This window comes from Zophobas morio, unplaced genomic scaffold (assembly GCF_036711695.1).
Source record: "Zophobas morio isolate AGI-343-1 ecotype UQ-CSIRO unplaced genomic scaffold, CSIRO_AGI_Zmor_V1 ptg000030l, whole genome shotgun sequence".
Classification (NCBI taxonomy): domain Eukaryota; kingdom Metazoa; phylum Arthropoda; class Insecta; order Coleoptera; family Tenebrionidae; genus Zophobas; species Zophobas morio.
Window position 1 is genome coordinate 3460074 of NW_026972135.1, and position 13364 is coordinate 3473437.

The 13364-nt window shown below is 32.1% G+C and overlaps 1 protein-coding gene and 1 long non-coding RNA gene across 4 annotated transcripts in view; one reads left to right on the plus strand and one right to left on the minus strand.

Moving 5' to 3' along the window:
* The window catches only part of LOC135138396 (ly6/PLAUR domain-containing protein 6B-like), a 432620-nt gene that overhangs the window by 194616 nt on the left and 224640 nt on the right, over positions 1–13364 (minus strand). The gene's annotated exons all lie outside the window — the stretch shown is intronic.
* On the plus strand, positions 4061–4723 carry LOC135139012 (uncharacterized). The gene is made up of 2 exons (XR_010282103.1): positions 4061–4106; positions 4157–4723. It is a non-coding gene; the product is annotated as an uncharacterized LOC135139012 (long non-coding RNA).

Here is a 13364-nt window from a genome sequence, read left to right on the forward strand (position 1 = left end):
CTATCATTCCATTCATATTTTTTTAGATTTTCTTAAGAGGTGGCTCAAAAAAATTAATGAAGTCAATTTATTTTATTGATTAAATTAAAGGCAACACTTATTATTAGTATTACACCTCAACCAACCCAATTTGGTAGACACAAAATTTTTTAAAGTAAAAACTGGGTTGAAACATAAGGGTAGCACGCTTATTTACATCGACTTTAACATTACAGACGTGCATTTGTTTTGTGCGCTGTCTAGGTTCCGCGAATGTGGAATATACATGTTTATAATCAACCAGTTGTGAATTCCACCGTCAAAAATTAAAATAAAACCCAATGTTTTATATAATAAGCGGAAGTCGAAGCAATAAAACCGATGGTCGTTTTGTTTACAGTTTCTCTGTTTGACTCTCACGTATGCTGTTACGCTTGTCATCTTAAATTAAGAATGCTTATACATAAACGATTTTCAGTTGCCTCTCACCGGCGCCATATACGTGAGTAAATTGTTTCGTTATTTTATTGATTATAACAAATCAATTTTCAAAACGACCCAATTCATTTTCCCCGAAAATTTGGGAATACAATAATTTTATTCTTAGTATTACACTACATCTATCCGAACTGATATACGTGTCCTTGCAAAAATGTTGATGACGTCATCGCAATTTTTTTTTAAATTCCACACTACAAAAATGTAATGAGAAAAAAAACACAATAGCCATGCAGTCGTCAAGTTTCCGACAGCGAGGGAAGTACTGTCTAAACTCTTTAGACCAATTTTTTCTATTTGATGTTTCGTTTTCCCCGTTTCTCAATTTTTAGATATTTTAATTTTTCAAGTTTTAAAATTTTATATTTTTCGATTTCTTGGTTTCTCAGAACAATCGCGTTTTAGATTTTTCAGTTCTTCGAATTTTCAGTTGGTTGAATTTTTATATTTTACATTTTTTAGATGTTTCGACTTTTCTTTCTTTCGAATTTTCGCCTTCTCGGTTTTGGTTTTTCAATTTTTCTATTTATCGATTTTACGACGTTTCCAATTTTTTTATTTAAAATTATTCCATTTTTTACTTTTCGATCTTTCGATTGTGGTCTATTTGATGTTTCCAACTCTCTATGTTTCAGGTTTTGAATATGTATTTCGATGTTTCGATTTTTCAAATTCTCAGTTTTTCAAATTTTCGAGTTGTCGGCTTCTCGATCGTCTAATTTTTCGCTGTTTCAATTTTAGAATTCGTCAATTTCTCGATTTTTCAGTTTTGCGATTCTTCAGATTTTGCAATTTTTTAAATTTTACTTTTTCGATTTTTTTTATTTTTCGACTTTTCAGTTTTTGAGTTTAAATGTCTCACTTTTTCATCATATCAGTTTTGGGAACTTTAGAAATTTTCCTTTTCCTTTATGTCGAAGTTTTGTGTCATACTCTATATTTCACTTTAAATATTACGAATATATTTAAGTACTGAAAAATTCACCTCTCCCACTATCCCTCACGATTCTCAGGACCGTACTACCTTGGGAGCAACATACCTCCCATGAACGTCTTCCAGCAACAAAAGAATTTACTAGACTTTTATCCTCAACTGACCTTTTTATTGTTCTTTAAGGATACACGGAACGGCGGAACAGAGACAGCATAAAGAACTAAGTATATATGTAAAATTAGAGCTTGCTAGTTTTTTTAGTTTTCAACAAGCGAGAGCTAAGCTTTTGAGATGAGTTTCTTTGTTCCAAGCAGAGACTGAGACGAAAAATATACCAAAGGAAATGTAAAAATGAACTGTTGCATGTTGACTAAAAAAATCAAATTACTAGAAAAAATTCGTCTTTATTTGACCTTATGTTTTTATGGACACTAACACTTTTGAGATATTGAATTGGTATCGCTTGATCACTGGAAATTTTTTAGTAATGTTTTGATCGCTGAAAGATAACACGATTTCTGATAACAATGATTGAATTTAAAAAATTTAATTAATGTTGTCCTTGTTGAGCCCTTATGATAATACGAAATAAATTTTCCAGTTTTCAAGCTTGATCTAAATAAGCCAGTTGTTTCCCTAGCAGATGATGTTAAAGAGTGTTTTGTTTTGTTCAAAATAAAAAATCAATAACACTTAAATAGCAACGGTAGATAATTGTTATCATTGATCAACAAATGAAGGCCATTAATAATCAAGATTTCATCAAGCTCTAAATTTAAATTTTTCAGATTGATATCTTAGTTCTCATGGAAAATTGTTCGATCCTATCAATATGTTTTTTATAGAAGGGATTCCAAATTATGCTACAATACTCGAGAACTGGCCTCACCAACGTTGAAAATAATTTAATAATTACTATTACATTGTTAAAATTTTTGCAGTACCTCTTAACAAAACCACACAAGCGAAAACTCTAACTTAAAACATTGTCAATGTGAGCGCTTAAATTCAATTTAGAATCTAGTGTAACACCATGGTCTAAAACTGTGTCGGTTTTCGACAATATGTTATTATTGATATGATATGAAGTATCAATTCGTACACTGCTTTTTGTAAATGAAATGGTTTTACACATATCTATATTAGGGTTCATGGGATTTTCGCAACACCATTTCCAAAAAGAATCTATATCGTGTTGAATTTTTAGAGTATCGTTGACATCAGTAACTTTCATACATGACTTTAAATCGTCAGGGAAAAGAAGCTTTTTGCAGTGAGAAAAGCACTTTGTGATATCGTTAACAAAAAAAAGGAAAAGCACTGGACCGAGATGACTGCCTTGCGATACTCCTGTGGTTCCATTGATAACTTTTGATTGATGGCCATTTATACTGGCTACCTGCGTTGTGTGCGTTAAATAAGATCTGATCCAAGAGTAAATACTTCCAATCACGCCATAGTATTTTAATTTGTGTAAAAGAAGTTGTATATCAACACGGTCAAAAGCCTTGGAGAAATCAGTATAAATGGCATCGACGTGATATCCTTGTTCCTTTAAGTTGTTGATATAATTAGTATACTCAGATAGGTTAGTTGATTTACTACGATTAGGTAAAAAGCCATGTTGGTGGATGGAAATATTATTTTTAAATGTTGAGATTAAATGGTCAGAAACAATAGAATCAAGAACTTTAGATAAAGAGCACAAGGAAGCGATAAGTCTGTAATTTTTAACTTCATTTTTAGAGCCAGATTTATGCAAAAGGATAATAAATGATGGTTTCCACTGTTCAGGTCATGTGCCAGAATCGAGAGAAAGTTGAAAAAGAAGGGTAATTGGCCAAGTGAGAATTGGACTGCAATATTTTATAAAGAAGGCCGGAAAACCATCTGGCCCGGGACTTAAGTTATTTTTCAAATTGGATTATTTGTGAAATACAGTGTCATTTGAAATTTTAATTGAGCTAAGAGTATTATTGCTTTGGAATACTTCTAAATCAGGGACGTCTATATTTTGGTTTTTATGGTTTGTATATGTACTCTGAAAAAAATCAGCAAACATATTACAAATAGTTCGAGGGTCTTTCGAATTTTCCTGATTGTGTACCATCCACTTGGGCATAGTCTTCATGAATCAAACTTTTAACAGAATTTCTGATTCCTTTAAATTTATTAAAGTATCCAATATCATAACTAAGTTTGAATTTTTTGTATAATCATTTTTTTTTTCATTATAAGTAATTTAGTGCCTTTGGAGAACCACTTTGGAAATTTATCGTTAGCAACAACGGATTTAGAAATAAAGATTTCAATATGTAGATAATAGACATTTGGACTTAAACTACACATTTACAAATTAAAACTAACTATGAGTTATTGAGAAATAAATTGTTGAGTTTTACCTACGCCGATTTTTAAATTACCGATCAACGTAACAATGTTCTTTTTATTTTGCATTTTTAGTTAATTCAACGTACCATATTATATTAATCTATTTTTTCTGTAATTGTGTAATACCTGTAGCAACTGAAGGTCTGTTTATTTAGTACTCCTATTATTTATTAATATCACGGTTATTGTTATCAAAAATTGACACATATTTTAAGGATCGAAAAATTACTATAAAAACCTCCAACCGCTGAGCGATATGCCAGTTCAGTAGGTATCCTGAAAGTCTTAGTGCTCCAAATAAAACGTAAGTTCAAATGACGAATACTCTTTCCTATTAAGTTGATTTTTTTTTAGTCAAAATGCAACCGATATTTTTTTGCCTTTTCTTCGGTCTATTTTTCGTCTCGGTCTCTGCTCGGAGCCAAGAAACTCATCTCATGATACAAAATTTTTCGAAAGAAGACATCATAACGACCATTGTAAGTGGCGTAGACGGTTTCGATTTTGAAGATGGAAACGGTCCAATAGAGAGGTTTCAAAATAAGGCAATTCCCTCAGGAGCTACTGTTGAAACAAGAATGGAAGTGAACTATTACGCATCAAATTGTCCTTTCACCATGACTTTTTGGTTTGAAGACAATTCAAGCGCATGGTATAGAATTAACCAGAAGTACGCGATCGGTGAAGCAGAAGCGGGTTTTTCAACTGGTGGGACCCGCAACATTTCATACCGTAAAACTGGAATTACTATTGTGATAACAGTTTTAGATAAGTAGATTATAATATAACTACCAGCTTACGGCACACTGTGCCATTATATTGCATTGTGCTATAGTAGTATAAAGTAGTGATTACAACAAAATCAACAGATAAATAAACAGGTCCCTAAATGTAAGGAAAATAAAATTTATTTGTTTTTAATTTGGTTTTTACAAAAATACAATTTGGTTTTCGCCTCAGTGTTTGTTGACACATATGATCTCGAGGTTGTGCAAAATGCAAAACTGGCCGATTCCGGCCATTCCAGTAATTTACGACTTGCAGCCAGTCAGTCCCATGCGTAAAGCGCTGCCTCCGTCGGTTGACTGTCTTTTGTTTTCAGTATCGTTTCTCATTCTGGTTTTGCTTTTTTGTTCGGCGCAGGGGCTGCGGAGGTGTTCTTTATGTCGCTGGATTTTACTTTATAGAGATTATCACAAAACATCCATCGCAAAATCTAATTTTATAATTTTTCAAAGAAGCAGGATTTGTTGAACTTATACTTGCTTCAGCCGGGGAAAGACCTGTCGAAATAAACTTCGACCAATTTTTCAAACTGTGATGATTAAATTTTTCAATTTTTAACATTTCGATCTTTCGATTGTGATTCGCTGTTTTCTTCTTTTTTCAAATTTTCTATTTTCCAATGCTTCGTCTTTCAGTTTTGGAATTCTTCAATTTTTCACTTTTCTGTTCTTCCATATCTCTGTTTCAATTGTTCGAATTTTTAAATTTTTGATTTTTCAGTTTCGTTTTTTTAATTTTGCGATTTTACGATTTTTTGGTATCTGAGTTATTCGATTTTTCAATTTTGGGAACTTTCTGGACTTTCTACTTTGTTAATTTTGTTTTTTTTTGATGTTTCGATTTCTCGATTTTTCGACTTTTCGAATTTTATTTTTCAATTTTCAAAATGTTTGCAGTTCTCATTTTCTCGATTTTTTTAATTTGCACCTACTGTGAATCTCCCAAGTAGAGATCAACCAAAACAATTTTTTCCCATGAAGAATGAGATAAGATAAGAAACTTGACTGGATTTAATTATAGATTTATATTTACATTGTTGTATTTTTGATTTATATTACAGCAGACACGGTAATATTTTACCCAAAATTAATATTCTCGCCGCCTCTCCCACTATCTTTCACGATTCTCAGGACCGTACTACCTCGGGAGCAATTTACCTCCCAGGAACGTCCTCCAGCAACAAAAGAAAAATAAAACGCTACAGCAGCAGCCTTAACATAATAATAATTAAGATGTATGCGGGGAGTTTTACTAGATTTTTATCCTCAGCTGACCCTTTTATTGTTCTTTTAGGATGCAGCGGACGGCGGAACGGAGGCGGCATAAAGAACTATGTAAAGTTAGAGCTTGCTGGGGCACATTTGCGTGCGCAATGAAAAAAACACGACAGTCATCATGGACGTGGTGGCTGTGTTTTGTTTGTTCTGGTGGTGTGTTGGGATTTTCGGGGTATTGATTGGCGGGTCGAGTGGGAAGAGATTTTTGGGTTAATTTGAATCGGCTTTTGGGAATTGGGTTGATGAGTGAAGGGAGGGCGTGCAAAAACGCGCCGAGTTTTTAGAGAACAGGTGGCGGTTGTGGGAAAGATAAATGGGGGGTGGGGTGGTCGCTTATGTGAATTAAATGTGAAAACAAATTAGTTGTTTTCAGTGTTGGGGACAGATACTTTTAAAAGTATCTAGATACAGATTGTTTTCGATTTTTTCGAAATGTATCTAGACAACAGATACAAGAAAACATACTTTTTGAAGGTTTGGCGAATAAAATAATTGAAAACATGTTTATGTATTTTTTATGTATTGTTTAATGAATTTTTTAAAATTAACAACATTTCGAACGGATTGTCACTTAAATTATTTCTTCTTGGTGTCAGAATTTGGTTTCCGCTACTAAACACCCGTTCCACAGGGGCAGAAGAAGGGATTGTGGCATTAAATTTAAAAAATAAACATTTTACTTTAGCATAGTTATTCAAGACTGAAAAATCTTTTCTTTTTTCTTGCAAATAGGCCATCGTTTCGCTGTTTGATGTGTCCCTACAGTGTCCAAATTGTGTTTGAGTATATCTAATAATAATTCATGAGATATCGAGGACCGCAGGCTTAGTGACACACTCTGAAGTACCTTAACTCGGTAAGGTATTAGTGAGATACAAGGAATTTTAAGGGGACTCGCTAGACGAGGTATAACATTTTTTTGTTTTTTTGTATGAAAAAATGATATTAATATAGATGTATCATACATCAAACTGCAGCTTTTTTCATATTCTAGAGCGCAGAGACCAGTTCAATCAATTAAAAAAATATGGCTGAGAAATATCGTAAAAAAAGCACCATTGTATGTTTTCTTTTCAAGTTTCTTGAGTCATAACCATCATAGAATCGCTTGAAAATTCGCACATGGATAAAACATCACTTTTTACAGGGCGCAGAGTCATTAAATGTTTGTTAGTGGTACAATTTGTTTAAATAATAATGTGTTTATTAAAATCAAAATATATCACAGGAATATCAGAGGAAAATTAATGATCTATTGGTTAGCAGAGTTTTTACTAAAAACTAACAATTATTGAAAAAAATGGGTATCAATTCGACAGAATTTGAGCAGTTAGTTCAGTACTTTGCCGATAGGAGCGCCACTAAAATTTACGGAAGCGACTTTCCAGGTAAAACCCTTATCGCCTGCTCTACCATAAGCTGATTGTTAGAATTCTCGGCTGATTTTTCTAATTTATGGCAAGGAACTCAATTTTATAACAAGCCGCCAGGACCGGCCGTAGTAATCTATTGTTAAGGAAATTAACTTTTGCGCAAAGAGGTACTATCATAAAACCGAATTAAAACTGGGGAACTATAATATTTTTACTCCACTCAGGATCCTGAATTCAATACACATGATTACTAAAAATTCATTGTAATGTTATTGTTAATATATATTTTGCTTTGTTAATTAATAAAACTAATAAACATATTTATAATAAAAATAAAAAATATATAAAATACAGCTTTTGTTTAACACGTATAAGTAGCTAAGTGTATCTACTACTTATCCCAGAAAGGAGGTGTTTTAAAAAAGCCCTACTCCCAGTAACTTCTCCCTTCATTGTTTACTCGAAAAAAGTGCTCGTAGATGTTTTCATTTGCCGAGAGATCATTTTCAAAATATATTTATAATAAAAATATGCAAGTCTTGGTGATGAAAAATGTACTCCTAATAAATTATTAAAGTACATAAAAAAAAATAGAAACAAATTTTATTTATTTAAAAAAAATCTCTCGCAAAGGCAGGTTCCTCTTTCTTCTTGAATCAATTATTTCGGGCAATAATGCGCCAAAGTAAAATCTGCCAAGTTTATCTGCCATCTTTTTACATATTTCTTCGTCTTTATAAATTTTTTCTATATTAATTCCTTTGGGTGTCCACACAACAAAATAAACTTGTGAAATACCCGTAACAAGCATTTGTCCCTGGACTTGAAAGTAGTAATCATGTTTTTTTTTAGTTGCAATTCTCTGTCTGTCAATGTACAAAATTTGATTAATTTTTTTTATTATTTCTTAATATATAGTTTTCTTTCTATAACAGGATAGTTAAACATATTGTCAGTTTCTTGTTGGGAAAAGAAGACTTCGTATATTAAGAAAAAATGGACAAAATATAAGCCCCGCCCACCCACCCCTTCTCAATTGTGATAAATATTTTATTCATCGTGAGCTGAAGGGCGGAGTTTAGTTGTAAAATCGTCATTTCTCTACAAGAAATTACCATATGAAATATGTCTTTAACAGGGTAGAATTTTTAGAGAAATATTGATGTTACCGGTCTGACTAGGAATGAAAAAATCATCACAACTGAGATCGGGGCGGGTGGGTGGGGCTTAATTTTTTTTTGTTTTTTCTTAATATATAGAGTTTTCTTTCAACAACAGGATAGTTAAACATATTGTCCGTTTCTTGTTGGGAAAAGAAGACTTCGTATATTAAGAAAAAATGGACAAAATATAAGCCCCGTCCACCCACCCCTTCTCAATTGTGATGAATATTTGATACATCGTGGGTTGAAGGGCGGAGTTTACTTGCAAAATCCTCATTTCTCTACAAGAAATTACCATATGAAATGTGTCTTTAAAAGGGTAGAATTTTTTAGAGAAATATTGATGTTACCGGTCTGATCAGGAATGAAAAATTCATCACAATTGAGATCGGGGCGGGTGGGTGGGGCTTAATTTTTTTGCTTTTTCTTAATATATAGAGTTTTCTTTCCACAACAGGATAGTTAAACATATTGTCAGTTTCTTGTTGGGAAAAGAAGACTTCGTATATTAAGAAAAAATGGACAAAATATAAGCCCCGCCCACCCACCCCTTCTCAATTGTGATGAATATTTTATTCATCATGAGCTGAAGGGCGGAGTTTAGTTGCAAAATCCTCGTTTCTTCACAAGAAATTTGTACATGAAATATGTTTTTAAAAGAGTAGAATTTTTTTGAGAAATATTGATGTTACCGGTCTGATTAGGAATGAAAAATTCATCACAATTGAGATCGGGGCGGGTGGGTGGAGCTTAATTTTTTTTTGTTTTTTCTTAATATATAGTTTTCTTTCTACAACAGGATAGTTACACATATTGTCAGTTTCTTGTTGGGAAAAGAAGACTTCGTATATTAAGAAAAAATGGACAAAATATAAGCCTCGCCCACCCACCCCTTCTCAATTGTGATGAATATTTTAGTCATCGTGAGCTGAAGGGCGGAGTTTAGTTGCAAAATCCTCGTTTCTTCACAAGAAATTAGTACACGAAATATGTTTTTAAAAGAGTAGAATTTTTTAGAGAAATATTGATGTTACCGGTCTGATTAGGAATGAAAAATTAATCACAATTGAGATCGGGGCGGGTGGGTGGGGCTTAATTTTTTTTGTTTTTCTTAATATATAGAGTTTTCTTTCCACAACAGGATAGTTAAACATATTGTCAGTTTCTTGTTGGGAAAAGAAGACTTCGTATATTAAGCAAAAAAATGGACAAAATATAAGCCCCGCCCACCCACCCCTTCTCAATTGTGATGAATATTTTATTCATCGTGAGCTGAAGGGAGGAATTTAGTTGCTAAATTCTCTTTTTTACAATAAATTACCATATGAAATATGTCTTTAAAAGGGTAGAATTTTTTAGAGAAATATTGATGTTACTGGTCTGATTAGGAATGAAAAAATCTTCACAATTGAGATAGGGGCGGGTGGGTGGGGCTTAATTTTTTTGCTTTTTCTTAATATATAGAGTTTTCTTTCTACAACAGGATAGTTAAACATATTGTCAGTTTCGTGTTGAGAAAAGAAGACTTCGTATATTAAGAAAAAATGGACAAAATATAAGCCCCGCCCACCCACCCCTTCTCAATTGTGATGAATATTTTATTCATCGTCAACTGAAGGTTGGAATTTAGTTGCAAAATTCTCATTTTTTTATAAGAAATTACCATATGAAATATGTCTTTACAAGGGTAGAATTTTTTAGAGAAATATTGATGTTACCGGTCTGATTTTGAAGGGCATTTAATTTCGACTAATGCACTCCTATCCTCTAGAACCCTGTCTGGACTAGCAGCCAAGTAAGGAAATTGTTTTGAAATAAACAAGCCACACCGTTCAGCTTTTATATTTTTATTTATTTCAAAACACTTGACAGCTTTTTCCTCACTTTGCTGTCCATAGTATGTATGACTATTACCTCTAAATGTACTGTACAACAGAGACTCCACAGTTTTAGCTATTGCTGTAGTCGGTCTAAGTTTGTATACAATACGTCCAAAATTTGAAGCCGCAACCATAATTTCTGTTTATTTTGCCCAAATGTGCCTGTTCCCTAGTGTCTATTTCAATTTGGTCTAAATTCAAAGATAATTTTTTCAAAAAAACCTCTTTGGCTGTCACAAATGTTTCTACATCCATGACAGGATTTTCTAAAAAATATTTTAAACCATAATCGCAGTCGGGACCAGCATACGTACATTTTTTTACGACATATTTTTTTACGAATACTTTGTCTAAGACGACCTTGTTTCATAGACGAACAATATTTTCTTGTGGACCGTTTTAATCACAATATATATTTACTTATCCCCTCTAAAAAATTGATGACGTCATCTCAAAATTTTGCTGAATAAATCCTATCTAAAATGTACAAAGTATGATGAGTCTCTTCTTATAATTTATCATCCCATTCATATTTTTTGGATTCGGATATATAAGGTGACTCAAAAATTAATGAATGCGTAAATTTATTTTATTGAGTTAATCAGGAAATACAGAACCCAATGCTTTGAAATCTTGCAAATGTTTTAAGGTTATAAAGAGCATAATAAATTTTTAGGCAAAATATATTTCGTTATCTTTTCCAAAAAATTGATGACGTCAGCTCAAAAGTTTGCCGTATAATCATATTTAAAATGTACAAAATATGATGAGTCTCTTCTTGTAATTTATCATTCCATTCATATTTTTTGGATTCGGATATACAGGGTGACAAAAAAAATTTAATGAATGCGCAAATTTATTTTATTGATTTAATCAGGAACTACAAAACCGAATGCTTTGAAATCTAATGTGAAAAACAAAACATAATAGGCATGCAGTCATCACGTTTCCGATAGCGAGGAAAGTACTGTCTAAACTCTTTAGACCAATTTTTTTGATTTTCCCATTTCTCCATTTCTCAATTTTTCAATGTTTCAGTTTGGGAATTTTTCACTGTTTCGATTCTTTAATTTTTATTCCATTTTTAGGTTTTTCAATATTTCAGCTTTGGAATTTTGCAATATTTCGTTTCTTCAATTTTTCAAATTTTTGATATTGTGTTTTCTCGGTTTTTAAATTTTTCGATATTTTAATTTTTCAGTTTTAGATTTTTAAATTTCTCACTATCTCGACTTTTCGATTTTTCAGTTCCATGATTTTTCAATTTGTCGAATTTTTAAATTTTAGATTTTTTGTTTTCTTTGATGTTTTGAGTTCTCGATCATTCGACTTTCTGAGTTTTCAGGCTTAGATTTTTTTTGTTGTTCAATTCTTGAATTTTTAAAATTTTTGTTTTTTAAATTTGCCTATTTATCAACTTACTGGGATTTCAATGTTTTCATTTTTTGATTGTTCAATTTCTCGATTTTTTGAATTTTTAGTTTTTGATACGATTTTTTTTTTTCAAAAATTTTCAGTTTTTCAATTTATTAACTTTACGATACTTCAGTTTTGCTCGATATCGATTTCTCAGTTTTTCGACATACTACTACTGGGATTTTTCTATTTATCGATTCTTCGATTTCTCGATTCTTCATATTTTCGGTTTCTCGAATTTCTTCATTTTTCGATTTCTGAATTTTCCGACATTTCAGTTTTACGATTTTTAAATTTTTTTATTTTTCAGTTTTCAATTTTTGGCGTTTCTAAATTTTTCGATTTTTCAATTTTTCGATTAACTGATTTTTTGATTTTCCCATTTCTCTATTTCTTGATTTTTTAATTCTTTCTTCAATTGTGATTTTTCACTTTTCCGATTTTTCAATTTTCTTTCCATTTTTGTTTTTCAAGATTTCAGTTTTGAATTTTTTCATTTTTCGATTTTTCAATTTTCCTTCCATTTTTCAGTTTTTCAGTATTTCAGTTCTGGGATTTTGCAATGTTTTGGTTCTTCAATTTTTTCATTTTTTGATGTTTAGATTTCTCGGTTTTTCAATTTTTCGATAGGTATTTTAATTTTTCAATGTTTAACTTCTAGATTTTCCGTTAATTTTTTTTGTTTTCCTTTGCTAAGTTAGCAAAATAAAGTTGCTTTGCCGTGGAGAAGTTACATTGTCTCATTATGTTTTTGAGAGCATAGCAGACGCTAATTTAGAACATAGATGGTCTATATATGAACACCATTTTAGGTGGTTATCGAAGGAGATACCCAGTAGTTTGATAGACGGCGAACACGCAGTGGTTATATTATTTAAATTGAGTGTGAATTCAGCACAATTTACGGTATTGGAGAAAAAAGTAAATGCCGTTTTCTCGTGGTTAATACAAAGTTTATTTTTTGTGGCCCATTTTTGTGCCAAAGTGTAAATATTTTTCGCCCTATTAATGACTTCAGTAGTATCGCCACCTGTGATTATGAAATTAGTGTCGTCAGCATATGACATTACTGAGCAGTTAAAAGACTTTTTCATGAGCATTAATAAGTCATTAATGAAAATTATAAACAGAATAGGACCAAGAGTAGATCCTTGTGGCACTCCTACAGTGATGCCTACTTCTGCCGAAAGGGTGTTATTTACCAATATTTTTTGTGTTCTGCTGGATAGATAGGACCTAAACAGCTGTAAGGCCACACCTCTTACACCGTATCGTTCTAATTTTTTGAGTAATGGGGAATGACTTACACTTAAGCTGCCAATGCTGTGTCTAAATTTTTTCCCTTTGTGAAGCCATGCTGCGAAGGATCTATTAACTGATGTGTTGTCAAAAAAGACGTAATACCATTGTTAATAACGTGTTCAAAAATTTTAGATAGGCTGCATAAAATACTAATAGGTCTATAATTGGTGATTAGTTGGTCGTCACCTCTTTTATGCAGTGGAACTACTATAGCCTTTTTTAGAGAGTTGGGAAAATGACCATTTAATAACGACAAACTGATAATGTGTGCTATAGGTTCGCAAATAGTTTTTCCCACTTTTTTAAAGACGCTATTAGGTATTTCGTCATGTCCAGCAGATTTAGAATTCTTCAGTTTGTGTATG